Source organism: Odontesthes bonariensis, chromosome 24 (genome assembly GCF_027942865.1).
Source record: "Odontesthes bonariensis isolate fOdoBon6 chromosome 24, fOdoBon6.hap1, whole genome shotgun sequence".
NCBI classification, from domain to species: Eukaryota; Metazoa; Chordata; class Actinopteri; order Atheriniformes; family Atherinopsidae; genus Odontesthes; species Odontesthes bonariensis.
Window position 1 is genome coordinate 28,606,624 of NC_134529.1, and position 18,797 is coordinate 28,625,420.

Consider the following 18,797-nt stretch of genomic DNA (forward strand, 5'->3'; position numbering starts at 1 on the left):
TGGCAATCAGTCATCAGCAGTGTAGTGGTGTTGTGGAGCATGAATGTGCTGCGAAAGTGTTGTATGGTGCGAAACATAACTAAACAATAAACCAAACAAACCCAAAACACACTGCTGTTCTCCCGAACCCAGCCAGCTACCAAAATGGCCGAATTACTTCTTCTTCTTCTTTTCTTTTATGGCGAATCGCATCCCCTTGGAGCATATATCGCCACCTACTGTTGATTTATTTAATGTTCATCTTAAATCCTCGTCCTCGTCCTCAGAGCTTGTTTACTTCCTTTCTGGATTTACTTTCGTATATTGCCTTGAAGTCCATGTCCTTGATGCTAAAGTGTTCCAGTGCAGTTTTCAGCATGAGTCTTTGCCTTGTATATTCCGGACAGCTAAAAAATACATGATGTATTGTCTCTGGTTGTTGGCAACCATCGCACTTGCCAGTTGGATGTTTTCCAATCAGATGCATTGTTGAATTTAACCCAGAGTGGCCTAATTTTATCCTGCTGTTAATGCTCTGTTCTCCTCTACTACTCCCCCAAGTGCTTTCCGTTCCTACTTCCCTTTGTATCTGGTATAAATGTCTTCCTTTAGTGTTACTGTCCCACAACTTTTGCCATTGTTGTTTGATGACAGCTTTTGTAACAGATTTGATTTCCGCTCTACTGATGGGTACCATTATATCAATCTGGTTTGTTTTCAAGCCACATTTTGCCATTTGATCCACTACCTCATTCCCTCTAATACCCACATGCGCTGGAACCCACACAAATTGAACAACAATTCCCAAATGAAGTAACCTAACATGATGTGTAAAATTTCATGTAAAATATCCTGACGACATTCTGAAGAGAAGTTGTTTATACTCTCCAGAGCTGCGCTGGAGTCAGAGCAAATGACCACTCGCATTGGCTGTACTTCCTCTATCCACTGAAGTGCTAGTGAGATAGCCATCATCTCTACTGTGTATACTGCGATGTGATCACTTGTTCGCTTCCCCACTTTGACCTTTAATTCAGGAACATAAAATACACAACTAGTTTGACCATTTTCTGGATTTTTGGCTCCATCTGTAAATATTTGTATAAACTGCCCATTTTGCTCATGTAGAACAGTGTTCACATAAGCCTGCACATTGATTTTATTTTTCATTGAATGTACCTGTTTCAATAAGGATAAATCTACTATAGGTTGAGGTAGCACCCATGGTGGAACAGCTGATAACACCACCGTCGGACTAATATTCCATTCTTTAACTTAGAATTCCTTACATAGTTCCGAAACACAAACACAAAAACTTTCTTTTTTAATTTTGTTACTTTCCCAACTTGTTTTTACAGTTTGTTTAGTAGGGTGAGTATCTTTATGGCCCTGTAGATTTGTCCAGTAATTAACAATTAACTGTTTTCTCCTTAAAGAAATAGGTATTTCTCCAACCTCTACCTGAAGTGCCGACACTGGTGTAGATCTGACTGCCCCACAGCATATCCTTAGTGCTTGTGCCTGGATTCTATCTACTTTGTGTAGAGAAGAGTATGCAGCTGAACCATACACTATTAGTCCGTATTCTATGACTGATCTAATTAGGGCTGTGTATATGTTCCTCAAAGCAGCTCTATCAGCCCCCCACTTTGTGCCTGCCAAGCACCTCATAACATTTAAAACCTTTTTACATTTATCTACTACTTTATCGATGTGAATACTCCATGTGATTCTCTCATCTAACCATATTCCCAGAAACTTAAATGTCTTAACTTTCTTTAGTTCTTGTCCATAAAGTTTTAACCTAACCTCCTCACCTATCCTTTTCCTCGTAAAAAATAAAGTTTCAGTTTTTTCCACCGACAATCTAAACCCCATGTCAGAGACTAGCTTTCAATTTCCGTGATGGCTTCCTGAATCTTACCTACAATATAATTTACATTTCTGCCCCTTTTCCAAATAGCTCCATCATCTGCAAACAGTGACTTACCAATATGAGATCCTACTTGTGTATATATATCATTTATCATGATAGAAACCAAAAGAGGACTAATTACACTCCCCTGCGGGGTTCCATTCTCAACTTCATGCCTTCGAGAATATGAATTGTCAACTCGGACTCTGATAGCACGGCCAAACAAAAAATCCTTAATCCAATTATATACGTTACCTCCCAGACCCATATTGTCCAGTTTTATTAATAATCCTTCCTTCCACATTATATCGTAAGCTTTCTCCACATCAAAGAACACAGCTACAACACACTCCTTGTTCGCTTGGGCTTTCCTGACTTCAGATTCCAGGCATAAAAGTGGATCTAAAGTACTCCGCCCTCTTCTAAACCCACTCTGATAAGGAGTCATTAATTCATTTTTTTCAAAGCAACATTCACCACATTTCCAATAAAGGCCACAAATTTGTACTTATTAACAATCAATGCATCCTCTCCTATCACACACTTATGTTAACACTTTGTGGGGCTTTCCTTTGCCTGTGGGAGTTTGGGAAAATCTTTTGAAGAGAATATACTTGCTGCTACTTGGGATTTCCTAGCTATGTTTAATGATACCTTTTCTGTTGCTTCAGCATATGAGACTTTATTTTGCACTTTGTATCTCTGCACCTCCTTGGCCTTTTTCTGCACTTCACAGCCCTGATATGCAGCACTATGTTCCCCACCACAGTTACAACATTTCACCTTAGCACCTGCATCACAACTACCATATTCATGTTCCCCTGTACATTTTGGACACCTGGGCTTAGTTGCTTTGCACTTATCTGCCACATGCCCAAACCTTTGGCATTTAAAGCACCGCAGAGGTTTAGGGATGAATTCTCTCACTGGAAAGCTCATGCAACCTATCATTATTTTCTGTTGAATTATTTCTTCAAACTGAAGAAGAACAGCCAAACTATCCACTAGCTTGCCCTGATACCTAGTAGGAAGACGCTTAACTACAGACACTTTTCCCCCTTTAATTTCTTTCTTTAGATCTTCAATGCTGATTTCTACCGGATTTCCACTGATAACTCCAAGTATTTTCCGATTTGCTCCAGGAACATGGCATTTAATTTGAACTTCATTCAAGGTCTTCATTTTCAGTAACTTTTCCTGTTGTTTTGCATTTATCATTTCTACCAACATCCGTCTTTTGCTCAGAAATCTTGCTTGCTTTATCGATCCAATTTCTTTGTGAATCGCTTTAGTCAGGGCCACTGGATGTAGCTTAGCTGCGGATTGCTCACCAAACTCCACAATCACTTTCCACTCTTCCTTCTCAATCCTTTTCTTTGTTCTCTTCATTTCATTCTGTGAATCAGATTCACTGAGACTGCCACTTGACATATCTATCTTCTTTTTTGATGTCTCTTTCCTTACTTCATTCCATCCTCCTTCTCTTTCAGATGCACTTTCCATATCCTCCTCTCCAGGACTCAAAGACGCCATTGTCCGCGCCTCTCCAAGGGCCGAATTAACTAAATAAGGTGGCTTAAATCCAAGAGTGACTCTGGGACGCCAGTGATCACTGTCTAGCCTCCTGGAGGTGTCGTGGGCCCAACTAGACGAAACACTGATGAAAGGAGGTTCCCACCTGATGACCCCAATGACATGTTGGTCAGCACTGCTCACTGATCTATATAGGGAGTATAGGAAATTATTCACTGAGTCTGGTCCATTTTTTCTTTTTTTTCTTTAGCACAAGTTTCTTGTGCTTACCTTGAATACAGGGCTCTCGAACAGCTACTGGACATGTGTTCTAGGATCTCTCTCTTCAGGCACAGCAGGCAAGATGGGAACTCCGCATTTCCCCAGCAAAATAAATTAGAAGGGTTTGGTAGAATATTGTACTCAGCTTGCTGTTTTGATCATAGCCGGAGTGATTCGACTCTGGCTAAAAGTGTTCCTCTCTGCGTTGTGTTGTGAATAAAGGAAATGAGGACAACCTCTACTTGCCAGCCAGAAGAGGGGTTTATTCTGTATGTGAACAAATATATTAAAAGTAAGGCCACTTCATCGCCTCTCACACACAGCTACTCAGTGATCCCGGAGACCAACTCAAAGATTAGCTCGAATTGACAGAATGTGACATCACCAATAAGTTCCGGTAACGCAATAAAAACAAAATAAAAATAAAAGCTCCAAATAAAAAAATATTACAAAAACAATTGACATTAACAACAAAATGAAAACAAGAGAAAAATGGATTTATGGTGAAATTAACAAAAAACTATTGGCTGGTTACATCGGTTACACAGGGTTATGTTGCTCAGGCTCTGCGGATTCGCAGCCAACCACTGGAAACTGCTAATCTTCCTCTCAAGACTGGTGAACATCGGGACATCGTACACTAGGAGGGGCCAAATAATTTGTGGGAGGATTCCATGCTGGTATATCCAGGCCTTAAACTTGCCTGATAGGCCAGGCTTGTCTACTGCCAATCGCCAAGTTTTTGTCATGGCTAGGAGCCTAACCAACTCACAAAAAAGACCTAAGAGCAGATGCAGACACTAAGATTTAGAGTTAAGACTGAGTTTATTTACGGAGAGGATGATGTTGAAAGCCAGGGGAGGATCCGGGTGATCAGGGAACACTAAGAGAGAAGGGAAACCGTTAGTGGGAATCCAAGTGAGAAAATTGTCCAGACAAGGGGTAATGAAGTGGTCTTAAAGAGTCCAGGAGGATTTCCAGAGTGGAGGGGAGGATGCTGGCTGTGGTGCAGATTTTTTTTTAACTCCAAAGTGAACGTTAGTCCTTGGCTTAGGAATCCAGAGTGAGGAAAACGATGATAGGATTGGTACTGAGGAACTCAGGAAGGCAAGGTAAGCAGAAAACGAGTAAACAAAGGAATCGGCTTAAGTACCACTGGTGAAGTGAGACAATCTGGCAAAGACTGGTTGCTCCTGCAGCTCCTTAAGACTGTTTTGATCAGGGCAGATGAGGAAAACTTCCTTCTTGCCGACCTTCTTCTATTTTTCTATAAACAATATGGATATGTGACAGAAAAGCAAACTTGTATATTGTTGGATCTATACTGATAAAGCTACATTTTGTCTAGTCTGGTGTCTTCAGATCAGGATTATGTTCTCATATAGTGAAATAACAAATGCTAAATTTATGATGCTGCAGATGGTCCATTTATACGTCTGCTATAGTGAGTCTCTGCCTCTGCGCTTCATGGAATTTAACTGTGCTTGTGAGCTGGTTCAGCAGCTTTGCGCTTCTGTAAAGGAGGCTGTTAATTGTGAAAAAATTACACTCTCTTATCTCTGAATTATTATTGTAAAGAAATAAAGTAAATTTAAATAAATATAGCCAAAATCACTGCACAACTTTACTTATTAAAGCTGCAGTCTGCAGGATTTGTTGTTGTCATACGTAAAGTCCTAATGTTTGGCATTTTAAGAGTTTACATGATCTATCAGAACGCTTGAAGTTGAAAACGGTGACCTCCGTAGTCACAAAATGCAAGAAATGCTTATTTTTTTAACCGAAAAATAAAAAGTTATTCAACTTCCTGTCCCGCCCCATCAAAACACATGAGAACTCGTGCACGTCTACGTGCACGCCAGATGCGCTTACACGACTCCTCGTTCATCAACTCACCTGTCATTTGCAATCATGGAAGACACAGTAAGTAGACTAGCCCGTAATGAAGTTCAATAGTCCAGATAAATAAGCGTGGGGACGAGCCTACCTTGTATCGCGTGTGCACAATCGGTGATTGACAGGCAGCAGAGCCCAGCTCGTAACCTGATTGGTTACCTTTTACCGGTCCGGTCTGCAATTTTGTAAACAAACCTGCTGGCTTTGGAGGGACCTAGCGGGACATATAGGGGACCTAGAGAACTCATTTTTTTTGTATTGGGGTATTTAATGTACTACTTTCAGAATCCCCGGACAGTTCCAGGCATTATGCTTGAAAAAGAGTTGCAGACTGCAGCTTTAAAATGATATGTGCCTCAGATGATGCAGTGGTTATACTAAAACAAATAATAAAAAAAGAACACTATTTTTCATCAGTGGTCAAGAAATATGCTAGGAGTAATCATGAGTTGAAAAGTAGTCTTAATAGGCTGCTTCTCAGTAACAATTTCAGAAAAATTAGTACCATAGTTAGCACATTTTTCTTCAAGAAAGCCTAAATAAAATGATATCATTAAATTATATTATATATGAAATATCATATAATTCTAAAGTTCTTTATAATGTATAGCTTACTGGAGATGAGCACCTAAATGTTTAAAAAATAGTATTGCTTTTTAGTCTCATTTTAAAAGTTGTATACATCTGTACCTGTTGCCTGCCTATTTGTATGAATAACTGCATGTTTGAGTGAGTTTTTTTTTTAGACATATGAAAGGCCTTGTGGGTTTTTAAAAGGCTGCCTATGTAAGTCTGTGAGTTTCTGTAATCTCTGACACTATGCACAGCAGACAGATTTATGCTCCAACAAATCAATTTCAGGAAATGACCGTGTCTCCACTGGCTGATTCCTACAACTCCAGCAGCCAAACAGCCATTCAAGTAGCTGATATCAACTAATGGAAGTAAGTAGCTGTTAGTGTCAGTAAAGCGTCACACTCGCCTGAGATCTTGCTCACATCAGAGGGATGTGGGTGGCTGTGCCGGAGCTGTACCTGTGGAGCTATACCAGAGACCAGTGTGGGTCAGCTGCTGGCTGCAGGTATCATACTTCTCAGCAGATTTGAACCAACAGGCCACCATTATAGCAGACAACTGAGCAACGGTATAAATGACCTAAGATGCTTATTTCAACCATCCTGCCCTACATTATAGATTGTAACTACTGATGTTAAATCAAATTATACCCAAAGATCCAACATAATTATACTCAAAATGCCTAATTTCAAGATAAGTTAAATATTATATTTTCTTAAATTACAATGTTTGGTTAATAATGTGCAAATAACTGCAATGTTGCTGCAGTAGTTTGGATTCTCCTGGAAAGTTTGTGACACTTTTCATAGGAATTGATAGTGTTAATAATTTGTAGAAACATATCATTCATTCATTTAGTATATTTTATATCCTTAATTTATATCTGCAAATAAATTGCGACCAGAGTTTCTAAATAAATAAAATGGACTAAAAAGATTTAACAAGCCACCAAATTCAGACAGATTAAATCAGAAAGAAAATCCTTGAAAGGAAAACAGTTGAACAGTGTATAAATTATTGTAAACACTTCTAAACATTCCAATAGTCATAGTAAACAAAGAGAGAAATACATTCAATATAAAGAAACATGTTAAAACTAAAGTAGGGTTTGTCAAATCTTTAAGTTGGGTGCCTTGGTGTATCTTATGGCCCTGTCACACTGTTGCGTATGAGAGAAGCATATGAGTTGCGTATGAAAATTATCACTCATACGCTGGTATATGCTGACATACGCCAGGGGAACGTTAGGCATAGGTTGTATACGTTTCAAGCACGCTGGCATACGTTGACATTCGCTGAGGCAGAAATAAATTTTTGAACATGCTCAAAACTTTTGTGCGTATGGTTAATACGCTAAGCATACGCTAGCCATACGCTGAATACGCTAGAGGTACGATATAGGTACGTTACTGATAGGTCGAGTACGCTGGACATAAATTGCCATACATTGGCATGAAGGTGTACCGTACAGCTAGCGTATTTATAGCCTCCGCCCGTCCGCCAGACGGGCGGAGATGGAGGCGGCAGGCAACCGACGATTCACGGGAGCGGTCAGGAGGAGGAGTTGGGGATCTTGATCGCTCAGAAGCATGTAACTCATCAGCCGCAGGTGCATCAGGCATTTCAGCAGGTTTGGGTGAGAATGATTCTTGTGTTTTTTGCCTTTTCCTCGGCCCAGGGCCCGGGCAAACGACGATTGCTTCTTGGGAGGCATGATCGGGATGAATGTCTCGAGAGATGTTGATAGCGCGTCGTCTACTGCAATAATGGAGCAATGTGGAAAGGCTGCTGATATAGGCGCGTTGAAACGTACGCTGGGCATGCGCAGTTCATATGCTACTCATACGCTAGTCATTCTTTATTTTCAAGGACTTTTCGTGCGTATGAAAATTATATTATTAATTTTCATACGCAACTCATACGCTTCTCTCATACGCAACAGTGTGACAGGGCCATTAATCAAATTTTAAAAGATAGCCAATAATATATTTTTGCCATAGTTGAAACTCATAGTTCAGTGTCACTGATGAAGAGCAAAGGATAAAGAGGAGTGATGTTATTGACACCAAAATTAAGCAGGCAGGAGGTTGGAATGGATAAATGAATATGAAGCAGGTTTGTGTATGAAACCTCAAAAAGATTTTTTTTTTAAGTATTTCCTGCCAACTAATTTGGGAAATTTAAAATATTTGGAATTTCACATGGGTAAAACTTGTTAAAGAGTACCATCAGATAGAAATCCTACATGAGTTACTTGAAGTGTCTTGTACCCAAAAAAATATCCAATGAAATTTAAGATCCTTTTGTTTTTGTAGTCATGTACACAAAACATTTCAACCTTCCCTGCTTCATTTGCAGTTGATCATTCACAGACCTTTGAACAGCTCTGACCCACAGAGGCCTTGACTATACAAAACCTACAAAAGTGCCTTGGCGTAACGAGCACTAAGACCTCAGCAGCAGATGTATCCAATTTTATAGGTTGTGAGTTGGAGCTTCTGCAGATCAGATTGGTTTCTCAAACCACTGTTGGTATTTGGTACACTGTCCACCACATCTTGCCAGAGGCATTGTAGCGTTATCGGGCATTTGCATCAAATATAAGGATTTATAAGACGTTTTCACTGTCTCAAATAAACCTTTAAAACCTCGAATTTAGGGCACCACCTACCGTTATCTTAACTTTAAGTTACAGTCAGGTAGGAAAACTGTTAAAATCTTACGATCCTGGTATGTTAAATTAATAATCAGTCTCATATCTCGCTACTTTCGTGAAGTTCTCGTTTGGTTGGACAGACATTACGTAAAGAAAGCATACGACACAATCTGTGATTATAACATATATATAGATATATGAACTATTTATTAAAATGATATGACCAAAACATGAACCTTTAAAACAAACAGGAGATGCATTGAATATGGGTGATTATATAAAACACTTAGTGAATATAAAATAAAATATGGGGAATGGGGAGATACTGGATGTATTCAAATAGTTTGGGTTGGCTGACTATTTGACACTAAACACTGACATTTCGGATTAATGTATCATTCTGTGAAAGCCTCGAGACATCCATCAAACCCACTTTAAGGTGAAAACGGGTCGGTCTTACTGTGCTGAAGTTCTGCTTAGTCAGCTCGGAACACGGCAGCGGCCACGCGGGGTCCGAGGGGATTTCTCTTCCGCTCTCTGGGCCTTCCTGGTTGTGGTGACTGACTTTAGCGGACTTCTCAGTTGCTTCTTTCACTGGGAAACGGGAACGATGGTGCCGAGGGCTGTGGTTAGATGATCGAATCTTCTGAGTGTCAGTGGGTCCGTTGCTTCTCTGATGAAGTGAACTTAAGTTCACAGAATATTAATAAAAGGTTGCTTGGAGTTGGCTTTCTGGGTAGGAAAACTTCATTCTGTTCTTATCTTTGTTCGGGTCTTTCTTTCTCGTCTCCGGGGTCTCACTGGGTTCTGGAGGGCTTCCTCCGGTCGTCCGCTGCATCGTTATCCTCACGGCCTTCCGCTCTCTCCTGGGATTATGGGAAAACTCCCAAACTCTGGTGAGCTCTTCTCTTCTGCTCAAACCATCTCCAAAACTCTCTGAGCAGCTGTTCTCTGCTCAAATCTCCTTCTGAAACTCTGGGTTGGAACTCTTCTGGAACAAGAGGCAAGAAGCCAGAAACAAGACGCCTGAAGCGAGAGCCAGAAAACGAGAAAACGAGAGCTGTGTTTTTCGCGGGCTCCGGGTTTTGACTCTCGGAGGCGGGGCATGACGTAAGCTTACACTACTCTTTCAGCCAATGATATGCCTGAACTGTGGTGAATGTCTGCCTGGGTGTCTGTGTAAGATGATCTGTGCTATATGGGGATTTCTGGATGAGACAAAGAAACTCTTATTTCTCCATTACTCCGTCTCATAGAACATTTGTCTCGGTGATTCTGAAAACACTACATCTTGTTAAGATATGCAGATTAAAGATATAACATAGACTTGCAATATAAAGACATCAAAATAACACACAACGTAATTGATGATTATGACTTTCAAAATTCAGATGAATATCTATGAAATCGTGACATATGAATAGTGAACCACACAATGTTAATTTTCTGTGTTAACAATGGGGATACCAAACAAATACCAAATAGATACCGAAGGGACATCGTTAGAAGTTAATAGTTGCATATATCTTGTCCATTTTACTGAGTCCTCTGGGATTTAAATGTTCAACTAATCGACACTGCAGACCACTAGGGGGCAATGTGGTTCCATCAGGCAGGTTGGGCATTTTCCACCAAAATCAGTTCTTTGTCAATATTTAAGCCAGAATCGTACAAATTGTCTCTATATGCGTCTTGTGATCAAGCTGGAAACCTGAAAGAAATTGTATACGGTTATCAAACACATTGAACATAGTTTTAAGGTTCGACTAAAAGTAAGTATTAGTACAGTCTTCTCAGTTCGTGTGTAGCCATCTGGTCGGTTCTCTGGTGGGAAAGGGTGTTAGAATGTCAATTTCGATTTATGTTGAAGATAAGATAGTAAGTCTCCCACATCTCCAACAGAAAGGTTCTTTGTTCATTCGAGTTTATCCCAATTTATGGAGAGCGTCTGTTGCGAGTTCGACTCCCCAAAAACTCTCAAAAGGGTAGAAGGTTGTCGTAAATTAGGCAGTTTCTGTCTCTTTTTTCTTTGTGGAAAGAAAATGGAGATCTGTTTTTTATCCACATACGTAAACATCCCCCACAGGAATGTTGGTTTTGTCAAAGTTTGAAAAACTCTTAATCCACACGGCACTGTGACTGCTACAACATCCAACAAGTCTTTCTGTGTCAGAGATCCTCTAACCCAGCATAACACAAATAATGACTTGAGCCTTAGTAGGGGGTTCATCAATCAATGTTATGATTATATGACTATAAAATCATCTCTCAATTTTTAACCAACATCTGTTCTTACCACACATTTTTTTTAATTCACACATATTTCTATAAACTGTGTTAATATTGTTATACCCCCCATACTCCCAAGCATTATTCTTCTCATTCATAACAGAGTGTTCATTTTTGGTTTCAACCATCCTCAAGGCAAGCTAGATACTTGTCATCAGATCCTTTGCAAACTGCTGACAGGCAGTTTAGTGCTGTTTACTGTTCTTCTTGACATCAGACAGTGTGACAATAGCCTTTAGGTGCTAAGACGTTAGAACCATGGGTTCCTGCGGGACATCACAGACTGGAACACTTTTTGCTCTTCAAGTGAAGTACCTGTTACTGGAGCACTACTGTAGAGTTGCATTGACCTTAAATTTCTTCAATTTCTGCACAGTCTGTCCGATTGTGAAGTGGTGACAGCCAACATTTTTAAGGGGATGGCTTGCAACCCTTTTAAACAGATGTATTGGAAAGGATTGGATGATGGACTTCACACATTTTATCCTCTGACCAAATTGACTTAGGTCTTTGTGTATGACAAAAACAACAATACCATATTAAAAAAAATAACATTACTGTTGTCTTGTTAGGTACTTGATCTCAGTGCAAATTAACTCTTCTCTAACTGCTGTTTCTTTAAGCAAAGTAAGGTTTCAAACACAAAAGAATCAATTCTTGCCACCATTTTTTCTCAAAATGACCACGAGCAAGGACACCCAGACAGGATCAGTGGCACACTAAAGTGAATATTAAGGCAAATAATTGGATTTGCTTCCTAAGCTGTCACCACCGAGGAACTGACAATAAGGGTGAGTAATGGAGGATCTCTGTATTTCGATCAGTCAGTGGGATTTAAAGAGGAGAAATGAATTAAATTCAAATTATATGTGTGTTAATCTTGTGCTGAGAAAGTCTGCAACCTTGAATGCAAAAATCATCTGTGAGTACTTCACAATGAAGAGTGAATCGCTTTAAATGATAATCTGCCAAGTCTAATATGGATGTAGTGATAGAAGAGGGGTTCTCTATTGATGAAATGAGTGGAGAGAGTGTCTGAAATGTCAATTTGATCGTCAGTATGATTATCTCGTTAAAGGAAAGCTCCTTGGGATAGTCTTAGGTAAGTGAGCAGTGAGGCTTGCATAATGCTGAAAGAGATTAGTGCAGAAATTGAAACCAAGGATAGTCCAATGTGTTGGTGTTTGTGTGTGGGTGGGTGGGTATGTGTGTGTGCACGCATGTGAGGCTGACAGGGAATATTAGTTGTATGGTGTCGCAGTAGGTAGAGATTCATAAGATTACAGATTACGCTCTGCCTATGCATACTCAAATGACAGCATCAGACAAAGACGAAGGCAACAGGGGGAAATCCTCTTTAGATCAACATCTGGGAAGCTGAAAGTAAATAGATTTTGGTGGCCTGTCTTAACTTGAGCCCATGTATGTAATGAAGAAGAATTTGAAAATGAAAATGTGTGCCTGTGCCAAACCATTTACCTCATTGCTCCAGTTCAAGACATACAAGTGGAAGTTTGGTTTATAACAATGTTTATCAAAGGAGCAACAGAGAAAAGTTTTGACAATTACATTCTGACAATACGAAGCATCATCACAGCTACACATGCTGTTTTTATCCTTAACCCCAACCTAAACCTAACTAAGTATATTGTTGCCTGAAATTAAACAAACACAGACTTAAAAACCAAACTAAACAACACACTTAAACCTAAACAGAAAGCAACAGAAAAATAAAATAATGCCAGCCAAAACCCGTAAATGAACATGAAACATAGATGGAACAGTTTTTACACCGTGGAACTGAATCAGGTTCACGTGGTTACAAGCATTGCAATCCTTGAAAGGCAACTTTCTGAATTTGGAATAGTTTAGTTTGGAATTTGAATGTCCCCCACAACCTTTGCAACAACTTTGCTGCTTTTTAGCTTTCATTGTTGCCCTTTATGTTATTTAATTATTACGATTCCTATTCCTTATCATTATGTATATCTACCATCAAATATGTCATTTAAAAGGTACTTGTACAATGTTGATTTAGATTGGTGGCATGTCAAATTGATATAATGTTTGGCCATGTGCTAAAGCAGCATCAACATGAATGCCATGATCCAAGAATCCCAAGCAGAACGTTGCATTACAAGAAAATTACCAGTGTTACACACTCACCCTACTGTTTTTTTTTTGTGTGTCCATGGTATATCACCTCATTTCCTCTTAATGAAAAATTATTAAGTGTTCTGATTTGTTTTTTATATTAACAGCAGACATGATATACCTTTGAGTGGGGATTACCTGTGTAGAGCACAATGTTGACAAAAGGGTTTTAGGTGCTTGAAATAGACCTATTCCAGACTGTCTTCAGCTCAGCATGGTGTGTAAACTAAAAGAATTCTTCCAATTAATAGTAGATTAATGCCTACTAATTAGTAAGCCTCAGCATATGTTAAAAGAAAAATCATGTGAAAGCTATCCACAAGGACAGCCTTGGCAGTGTGTCATAGTCTCATGCCAGAACGTGTCATATCTACATTGGTCTGTAGCGCACATAGCAGTATTACAATAATGGCTCAAAAAAGATAAATTAATACAATTTCAAGGATAAGATATTGCTAAACATCCAAGACTACCCAGTCAAAACCTAACATTATCTAAGGTTTTTTACGATTGTGTTGTGATTGTTTAGGTTTAGATATGAGGTGGGGGTGAGGTTACATACTAAAGTTTCTAAAATACATTAGTCTAAACCTTAATGCAACTGTCAACAACCATTTGCTTTGTAAAGCTGTGGAGCTTTACATATTTACAAAAAATACTCTTGAAGCATCTCTTAGAGCTTTTATAGACCTTACTTCCATGAAGAAGCAGCAGCGATGGGAAGCCACTCACTGAGTCGCCAGCATGTGACCAAACAAAGTAGCATTTAAAAAATGGCTTCCAATTGCCAGCCAGGATTCACATCTATGCCTCCGTAAGACGACTTTGCTCATCGGTGCAGAAGGGGGCGGTAGTATGCAGAAGAACATAGTTTATACTGTTTTTCATCAAGTCATAACGAGCTGGTCTCTTTTAAACATGACTAATTAGAAAAGATGTTTTGTGTTGCTCATGACAGTGTTTTGACCAGACAAGAGCTGTGATCTGTAACTTTTCCTCAGCAAGGTAACTTCTTATGAATTGGATTACAATTAATTGGATTGAACTGTATCTTTAAAGTGCTTTAAGTGGGCTTTTATTATGAATAGATCAATATAAATCAAAGGAACAATTAACCAAAGAAGTCAAGCCAGCAGAGTAGTGTGCCATTGCATAAAAAGTTGGGAAAAAAAGCCACCAAAGGAAAGACAAACACACCGATGCAACTCAGAGAGATGACCATTAAGAGAGGATGTGTCCCCTACAATATATTTATGTAATATATATAATTCTTTTCCGCTTCACTCTCAACTAAATTGGGTGAGGGCATGGTATAAAATGACATGGTTACAGTTTTCATGAATGTAATAATGTATAAACTTTGCATTGTACTTTTCTTAATATCCTTTTGTTTGAAAATAATACTGTGCTTTGAAGAATTGTTAATTGCTTTGTGTAAAAATAACTGTATTCATTTTTACATGGTTATTTTTTTGGAAAAAGTTTGCGTTCAAATCAATGTGTTTATGGTGTGGAAGAAAATCCCATAAAAAGTCTAAAGTTACTGAGGACAAAAAATCTTGATCAAGTATTCCTGAATGAATACATGGCTGGGCTAAGAGAAAAGAGGAAAAGAGGAAAAAAAGAAAAAAAACTACAGAATTTATATTCTCCAGTTAATCTGATAAAAATACATTAAATGAGTGTAAAAGCATTGAAGTCAAGGGACCACTTTATGTTTCTCAAAAGTAGTTTCACCCCACATGTTTCTGTAATACAAGCCTGACCAAAACATTGCTGCAGATGGCAACACCATGGCAACAACATCCCCCTACCCTACACGATATCAGGCTGGAGGTCTTATTATTAGGGCTGATTTGTGCGTATATGTGCGAGGAAGTTGTTCTTTTCATGTGATGCAACAGTTTAAAAGTCCAACCTGCTCAGATGTAGTATTCTCTCTGCTGTAAAGGATCTAATCGTGTTTACCTGACAACGTGAAAAGGCTGGTGTGAGGTAGCTTTAGTCAGGTGTTAATTTGTGCAGGAATCCTCATGGAGATCTGTGGGTACCTCTGGAACGTTGTCTTATATAACTGTACATGTCGGACAGATTTGTATACACAGCATAAGCTGTTATCTGTCCTGCTCTAAAGGTGTGATGCAGTGTATTCAGGGCTTTAAGAACCCCATGATTTTTACTATCTCCTCATATATGAAAACATTAGAACTGAAAGAGGGTGTACTTTCTATTTCACATAACTAATTACTAGAACTTCTTTGTATCACTTTTCGAGAGACCTTGTACAACGACAACACTTTGGTGGTGCTGGATGAAGGGTGAGTTGGGATTAATATCATTATTAATATCATTGGCTATATTTCTCTTAGAATCAAAATTGATCAAACCAAATTTCAGTCTCAGAGCATGTAGCTATAGGGATATGTACCATTACCTGCACAGGCAAAATAACTGAATGATAAATGTCATTCTCTGGGAAAAAATGAAAAGTCTGTCCATATTACACACAAATCTGCTGTTAATATGAAAAAGAAGAGTAAACCTTTTCATAAATCCATACCGTCTGTCTGGAACTTGATTCTGAAGGAAGAAGTCAAGGAAAGTTGTTAAGTTCCATTCTCCTCCCCCAGCTCAGTTCTCAGTAATGTCAATTTCATAGTGCTAGTCCCAAGCTGACAATCGCCTAAAATGTGTGTTAGTAATATCCTGAATGCACTTCCCAAAATCAGAACGCTCCTTCGATAAAGCTATTTTCATTTCCTTTTGACCCTGTTGGTTTGTGATGAACCTTTAAACTTGTGGTCTTTTGACCATAAATTGTGCACCAGCTCTGAGCTGGATTTAAAAAAAAGCTTAAAATCACAGGAATGTGCACTAAGATAATAATGTGAAAGGCAGTGACACTATTTGAGTTTGCCAGTGGGGATAAAGTTGGCTTGTAACTTTTCAAATTGCTGATATGTGTCATCAGCAGACACACATAGATTTCACACAGAAGGAATAAACCTGCAGCAGGAAATATCTCAACAAGGGGTGAAATTCAGGTCATGAGGAGTGTGTGTTATGTGTGTGTGTGTGTGTGTGTGTGTGTGTGTGTGTGTGTGTGTGTGTGCACGGGCGCGCAGGTGTGTGTGTGTGTGTTCTTCAGCCCCCACACTCTCTGGCTGTGGAATGAAAGTCCTTAACTGCGTCACCCTTCCATTTATCCCTCTCTGCTTGTCCTTTTCAAGTCCATATTCTGACAGCAAATCCTGCTGTGAGCTCTCTTGCTTGGTTTCCATGGTCACGCTGAAGTTGGGCTTTTTGCTTGTTGCACTTTGGAGCTACCATTTATCCTGTCAGAGAGGGGAATGACTAACTGGCAGGGTGGAGTTTGATGGGTGAGCCCCCTCGGAGCAGCACCTATCCAGCAGACAAAATAGATTTGCACCCTGCTGATTCCAGCTTCAAGCAGATTGCAGCTTTAAGGGCTTTTAAGACAAGACATGCCATTCGCCTGGTAATCATTCATTTTCAATGCGAGAGCTGGCGGAGCTGAGCTGCATGCAAGATCTGACAATCTGGCAGGCAAAACAGTAAGTAGGCTCTTTCCTTGTTCACCCGCCCAACCGCAGCTGCAGTATTCTGAACTGTATGATATGGTAACATGGACATAAACCATGCCACTGAACATACTATAGCCCCTTTCACACTGAGACCCGCTACCTTAGCGGGTCCATATTGCACCTTCGACCCACGTCGAGCAATGTGAAAGCTTGGCGTGTTGGTGATCCGTGCCGCCTGAAGCTGAGTTCAGGGGACGTTGCCTAGAGGCAGAGCGTCACACGAAACACATAAAATGCTGGGCGTGTACAATGACGTAGGCACCACCCATGCGTCGGAGGTAGGGTTAAATACAGAGTGGCTTCCTCCCCAGATGGCGTGGCACATGTCAAAATATGGCCAGTCCAATCGCCCTCTGCCACTCCTGCCGTTGTGGTCATTAACCGCATGGAACTTTTTCCTCATGGCCTTTAATTTGTAGGTCACCTGCATCTTGCTGCGTGGGAAACCGCGCTCTCCCATCTTTCTTGTCAGCCCTTCCAGCAGAGGTCCATCTTTCACCGTCTTTCACCGCGGGCTCTTTCTCAATGTGAAAGGGGCTAGTGATACCAGGACAAAAAACAGATTCAACTGCTCTTCAGACAAAGTTAATCCGTCCCTTATTTATCTCTGTGGTCTCTAGTCAGGTTCACATGTATCTTCTTGACTAATTCAGCCACAATAAGAATGGTCTATCAGCACACTATGACGGTAATTATAGAAATGCCATCTAACAACAACGCAAAGGTGTGTTTTGGCTGTTTTGGGACTATGAAACCTTACTTGGCTTCGTGGAGTGCCCACCTACGTCTGACACCCGTTTACATACAGGTAATGTCAGAGGTTAGCTGCTATGCAATAATATGTAGGGATGGGAATCGAAAACCGGTTCTTGTTGAGAACTGGTTCCCAGTGTTTCAATTCCTTGGAATCGTTTTGGCGAATTTGTAAACGATTCCCTTATCAATTCCAGTGGGCGCGAATGACGTCACCACACAACCTTGCGTGGCGAGTCCAGTGCAGCCAGCAGTCAACAGTAAACATGGCGCCCAAGCGGTACAAACGCTCGAAAGTGTGATTACACATCCCTAAAAAAGACGATAACAGGGCAACTTGCAAAGTGAATATTTCACCAAAGGGAGGAAATACTACCAACATGCAATAACTATGAATGAATGTCGCGTTTTCAATCCGCTCCGGACTAACGTTGGTGAATCTGAACCCAGCAACGTTAGCAACGTTAGCATGTCCTCGGCTAACACTGCAGGTAACTAACAAACACTGCCTATCATGTTAGCACCATTTGCCTGATTGTAAAAGCTGCTGTTAGTAACGGTTAAGGTTAAATGAATGCCTTCTCAGGCATTACATTTAGATGAAATCATGAGAGACAGAGCCTGACTGGCTCAGAGCCAGAGGCTGGTGGTGCTACCCCCAGTTCACCTCTACCTCCAGCTTCTCCTTTCACCAGAGCAGGGAAGAGTTAAATTACCCAGGCCATGATAGACCAATGTGGACCTCACCGTTGTTGGGTTTGTGAGGTCATAACTCGTGTTACTTCTAAACTAAACAAAGTTGATGCTAATCGACCTGTTTGTTGTCCTTTTTCTCCAAATGAGAATCGATAAGGGAACCGATAAAGAACCGAATCGTTTAGCAGAATCGTAAAAATCTTATCAATTCCCATCCCTAATAATATGTATACGTAATTACTAAATACATATATACCTGCTCTTTCTCTGTCTTGGTCCTCCCATCACTGTTTTCCTCTTCAACTCATTTTGTAAACAGTTTCATCCTTGGTGAAGGGGAAATTACTTCAATAGCACAGCTTCTAAACCAAAAAATAGAGAACATAAAATACACACAACTGGAGCGGTTGCAGCTTGCTACCACACACACACACACACACACACACTCAGGTAATAATTCTTACCCGTGACGAATAAGATTGAT